Here is a 6,347-nt window from a genome sequence, read left to right as displayed (position 1 = left end):
AAAATCAATCTTTAAAAAAAAAAATAAGGTAAGTAGAGATGTTCAGCTCTTTCATAAGTCAAATTTCACATTCTCTCTATCCCAGGACAGTAACCGAATTTTAATCAATTTGTGGTTTATCCTGCTACTGAATTATACTTCTTATTTGTTCTCCTTTTTGTTCTAAAAGATAGCATATTCTAAACACGGCTATACATTTTGTTATTGTTCCTTAATATGTCCAGTACATTGTATCAGTACATAGAGCTATATCCTGTCCCTTTTCACAATTATACTCTATGGCATTGTGTAAATGCTACAACTTTTTAACTAGCCACATCTTGATAGGCATCGGGTTGTTTTTTAACCTTTTGATAATTAGTGCTTTATATTTTTTTATTTAATCTTTCCTAGAGTTCTGCTAATTTAGCTTACTACTCTAATTTAATAGAAAGAAAGAGACTTTATAAGCAGTTAGGGACTTGACCACAGTCACAGGGCTGAGAACAGAGAATCAGAATATTCCTTTCTGTCATCTCTGTTCATTGAATGTGTCTGTATCATTTCAACTGCAGTGAAAATGTCTGTGAGCACTTTATTTAGAGAAAGGGGAGGAGAGGGAAACATACATTTTGAGGTAGATTATGAAGGAAAATTTAGCCTTAAGTTCAAGGCTGGAATGTCAAGCCTCAGCCAGCCTCTGGGAAGGGTATCTGAGGGAACAGCTGGACTTTTTGGCTTTGCCCCAAATTAAAGGAATGCCAGACATCCATAAGCAGGTGGGTCTATTTTTGGCAGAAAGATCTTCTCGTTACTGCTAAAATCACATCATGTCCCCTTCTATCACAGCTTACTTGGAGCCCTAGTAAGTCCCATGACAAATCCACTAAAGACTCACTTTGAAAGATACAGAACAATCCATTCTCCCACAATTCTCCTTATCACTAACTCCTTCCTTCCTTCTCATTCTGCAAACCAGGGAAAAGTTACATGTTCTAAACCAAAGCAAGCACAGTTTGATTAAGAAAAAAAAATTCAGTCTTTTAAGGAGGAAATTAAGCTGAGATTTGAAGAAAGTCTTAGGACTTTAATTAGAATCGGTCACTAATTTTCCTTTTTTTCTTTGTGTATGTGTTTTTAAATGAATTTTATTTACTCTTTGAAATTTCTGTATGATAGACAATATGTCTGGATCATATCACTCCTTACTCTCCCTCTTTTATTCCTTTATTCATTATAAAAAGGGCAATTCTAGGGGCAAAAGATCCCCTTTATTGCTCTGTTCTTTTTAAAAGAGCATCTCAAGCTCTGGTAGTCTTAAAACATCTTTAGCCCAATCTCAATCTTCCTGTCTAAAGTAATCACATTGAAATAAAGACTGAACATCCTTGCATTCACAAGATAGGAGAATAATCAGCATTCTGATTTGAAGACACAAATCGTATTCACTGCACAGTACTCACCAGGGTTGGACAGACTTTCCAAAAGGCTCAAAACAAAGGACTTTTCTTTTTCTGCCTCAGTAGTCAGAATAGTACGTTCCTGAGTGTTCTTGTTAATAAAAGTTTTATTGTGTAGTTTCTAAGTTTCTAGACCAAGCAAATCAAGCCCCAAGGTCATTGTACTATAAGTTGGGCAGCAGAATGATTGCTTAACCATTGGGGGATTTAATCTCACCCCAGGCTGACCAGATGTTATAGCTCTAGTCTTTATCAAAGCAAAAAGGTTGACAAATGAGTCAAAGCCCAATGTTCCACTCACTTGGCATATCTGAATTTGTCCTCTGCAATGTGCCAGGGATGAGGAAGGGAGTTAGACACAAGGTATATGTGTTCTATTGTGTGGAAGGAATCAAGAAGAAAGGAAATAAGAAAAAGGGGTTTTGTTTAAGTTCTATGCTGCAATTAACATTGGGTGCAGGATTTTTTGTTTTGTTTTGGTTTTGTTGGGTTTTTTAGGCCTCTGCTGATTCACTCTTGAAAGAAGATAACAAAAGTACTGAAATTGCAAGATTCATAGTAAAATATGCAGACTGTGTCTGCTATGTGATAGGTCCTGCATTAAACATTAGCTATTTCCCCAAAATGAAAGCTTGAGTGTATGACCACCATTCATAAAGTCCATTTCCTTTCCTCAATGTTTCATTTAATTAACCTGGCGAACCTACACCATAGATGCTATCTTGTGTTTGAAGAACACTGGCCGCACAGTCAAATAGGTTTATCCAAGTCGCACATTTCATAGGAAGGAAACATGAGACCAAGATTAAGTCAGATGAAGTAAGCCATAAAACTGCTTATGCTTTTAAGCTATTCCTTATGCTGTTTTCCAAGAGGAAGTGAAAACCCTCAGGCCATACACAGGAGGAAGAGATGAATTCCACCAAGAAGTATATGGAGATGCTTCTTGCAGAAAGCAATAGGTGAACATACTTTCCTTTTCTAAAACCATCAATGCCCCCAAGTCTTTAAAGAAACCCCATCACTGAGCCAGAAATCCTCCCTTCCCTTCAGCATACACTCAAGTCATCAGCAAGTCTTGTACATTATGGCTACAACTTTTATAGTAAGATATACATTTTTCTCCATTTCTTCTTCTACCCTAACCCAGGGTGCCATCATTTCATGTCTGGTTCTTCCTAACAGAAGGAACAAGAAAAATCCATTTCTCTACAGCAGTGAAAATAAGCTTAAAATACAAACCAGTGCATGGGACTCCTCTACTTCTAAGTTTTTAGTCATTGTCAATTATGTTTAGCAGTAAATCTGAATTCCTTTCCACGGCCTCTAAATATGCTTGGTCTACCATCTGCTTTGATTCCAATCTCCTCCCGTTAACTTCTCACACGCATTATGCTGCAGCCATAGAAACCCCCTTTATTGTTTTCCCACATCCTGACTTTGTGCTTGGTGTTTTCTTTGCTTGGGATGTATTATTCCCAGCATGATTCGTTCCTTCTTACTGTGCAGAACTCGAATGTCACTTCCTTTGGAAGATTCCTCTTGAATATTTCATCTAAAATCCAATCTCATCCTTACTCCCTTCCCACTTCCCATTCTTCTCCATGATCACACACTGTTTAATCCCTCTAAGACAAAAGGAACCAGTCACCCAATGATCTGTCCAATTATGCACTTGCTTACTCATTGATGGTGAGTTCTTTATTTTTGACTGGAATTCCTCATAGGGATGGATGTACAGTTTCAGGATGGGAAATTTGTCTATATTGCTGTTTAGTAATAATAATTTGTATTGTATATTCCCATGTTATATTTGTTAAAGGGAGGAAAGGGAAGAAGGGAAAGAAGGAAGGAGTCAGGAGGGGATGAAGGAAAGAGGAGTTAGCTGGGGATTTTCATTTTTCCAGAAACCTAGCACTTGAACATATACGTATATATAAAAAGTTGAGAACCAGTTCATGGCAGAAAAAAAAAACTCAAATACAAGCTATCTTGAGATAGATATGTTCAAGTTTTGATTAAAGGAAAAGTTGTTAAGGTACCTAGAAAGAACCTCTAACAGGGAGTGAAGTATGCATCTAATGTCTATGACACTGATATTATTCTAGATGTTTCTGTGAAGTGGATGACTGTATAAAGGATTACCTGAAAATCCAGTGGCTTAAAATAATCACAATAACTCGATTTCCTCAAAAATAAATAATCTGGATACAGCTCAGCAGAGACAGCTTAACTCTGCTCAATGTGGCCTTGGTTTAGTGGCCTCAATTAGGGACTGGAAGATCTGTTTCCAATATGATCTGTTCCTATGGCTGGAAAGTTAGTGCTTGCTAGTGCCCAGGAGCTCAGCTTGACATGTGAGTGAGATGCTTGCTTCCTCTCTAGGTGGGCCTAGTCCCAGACCTGTGACAATCTGAAAAGCAAAACTCTCAAACAAGCAAAGCAATAGCCTTGGGCTCTTGCCTTTGGAAGTCATAGAGCATCATGTCAGTTCTACTCTTGTTGAAGTAGTCCTGAAGTTCCATACAGTTTCAAGAGAGAAAATCTCTTGAAGGAAGCAAGGCAAGGTTGGGATAGGAGTTCTGTGTACTCTTCATCACTGTATGGGGAGGTAGAGCACCTGCCTTCACAGAGCTTTTGGACTCTATTTCAAAAAACAGTCTCACAGTTTTTCCAGTGGTACACTTAATTTTATTTATTGGGGAGGTACACATGCCATCCATATGGAGACCAGAAGATAGCTTGAGGGAGCTAGTTTTCTCCCTCCAACATATAGGTTCCATGGACTAAACTCAGGTTATCAGTCTCTGTGACAAGTAATTTTATCTGCTGAGTCATAATTTAATAAAGAAAGTATGACATTATTCAATAAGGAAAGGAAATCTTAAGGAATATGAGGAAGATACCCAGAAAAAGAAGGAAATAAAAAAAGGAAAGAAGGAAGGGGGAGAAAAAGAGGAGAGAGAGAGAGAGAGGAGAGAAAGAAAGAGAAAAGACATAATGTAAAAGCTATAAGCTCTATGGCGATGCTTGAGTATACATACAATGATTATTTAGGGTTAAAGAAGAAATAGTGGTAAGCTAGGGCCAGATTAAATAAATATACTTTAGCTATATAAAATGCACTCTAATTTGTCAGTATAAAACAACAATCACTATCTCAGTTTTGATTGGTCATAAACTTGGGAGCAACTTGTAGCTCAGAACCTCTCAGGAGACTGCAGCCAAGATGGTACCTGAAAATGAATCTTTGGCATAGAAGGACTGGAAATGAGACTAAACCAGACATGTAGAAATATGGGTAAGGCTTTAGTGGGGCTTGAACTCAGGAGTAAAAGGAACCTGCACTGTCAGGCCATGCCATTCCCCCAACGAGAGAAGCAGGCTTTCCTTGATTTTTTGTGTCATCAAATAGGTGGTCCTTATTTTGCCTGAAGGACTTCATAGGTTTAACAACATGAGGATTGGCTAAAAGCTGAAGGATTAAGCTTCAGCAACTATGGAAAAAGCACAAGTCAGGACCAATGGAGAATTGGAAAAGCTGGCTTCTAGGACCCTGACAGGTAAGCAAGTTAGTTATTATCATTAACACTTCTAACTATGGGTTGATTCCAGCAAGCTATTAAGAAATGAATAAGAAATTGCCCAGCTGTGAACATGAAAGTTAGGGAAAGTTAAATAACTAAGAGCAAGTAAAGTTAGGTTTACTTGCATTTTTCCTGCAATATAATCTCTTCCAAACTGTCTCTGATCCTTCCTATGTGGACCACCATCCCATGATATTGATTGAGTATCCTCTTGAAATAATAACTGGTTTCCACTAGAATGGGTGATCTGAGAGAAAAACCACCATGCTTTTTATGACCTATTAATGGAACTTACCATTAGTTCTATTATATGCTATTCAATGAATCTAATTCATGCTCAAATGGAAAAAATTAAGCTTCTCATCTTAAGGGAAAATATTGCAAAAAAATGTGAACATTTTTAAAACAAAAACCTTCATCACACTGTCAAAAGTGGCTTAGAAAGGAGGAATAAGCTAGTTAAATGCATGGTAAGTAGATCACTCTGATACTTATGAACTGATGATGGGTAGACCAGTCCACCAGAGAATCATGAGCTAGTCATAGGGGAGAGCAAACAAGCTTATGTTAGGTTACAAAGCTGTGAGAACAGAAGATAATAGAAGATAATAGATGATTTGAGAAATAGTAGGAAGACCAGTGTGTGATATAATGAAAAGAAAAACACCTAATTTGCAAATGGCGTTCCTTCCATGTGTCTCAGTTCTTTGTAGTGAAAAAATATTTTCAAGTAAACAATATTTGCTCAAACTTCAATTTCCCCTCACACTACTAAAATCCAAGCTGGATAGCAGTCGAGGTGTCAGAACAGGGTTTCACAGGACCTTTGCTAGTGTCCTAGGGCTGCTGGTGGCTTGCAGTGATAGAAATTTATTTTCACACAATTTTGAAGGCAGGAAGTCTGCATCCAAAGTCATATTCTCGGGAAAGGATCTAAAGGAGAATCTTTTTCATGACTCTTTCAGCTTCTGAAAGATTCCTATTTCCTTGGCTTGTGTGCTGTGTTACACTACCTTCTGCCTTCATACTCACTGCTGTTTCCTCGCTGTGTCTGGCCTTGTAGGTATTATTAGAATGCTTTCCACAGGCTATAAGAACCATTCAGGTAATCCAGGATGACTTCTTCATTTCAATATGCTTAATTAGTTCAACAAATGCCCTGTACCATACTAGGCACATTCGTAAATCCTGGGAATTAGGACATGAATACACCTTTCAGGAAACTATGGATAAGGCCACTACAGGGGACCAAAAAAAAAATCTTTACTCAGAAGTCAGGAATTTAAAAATAATGAGCCAAAACTTTGTCTAAGTGAGGACA

This window comes from Nannospalax galili, unplaced genomic scaffold (assembly GCF_000622305.1).
Source record: "Nannospalax galili isolate Female #2095 unplaced genomic scaffold, S.galili_v1.0 scaffold17, whole genome shotgun sequence".
NCBI lineage: Eukaryota > Metazoa > Chordata > Mammalia > Rodentia > Spalacidae > Nannospalax > Nannospalax galili.
This window is presented reverse-complemented; position numbering follows the sequence as displayed.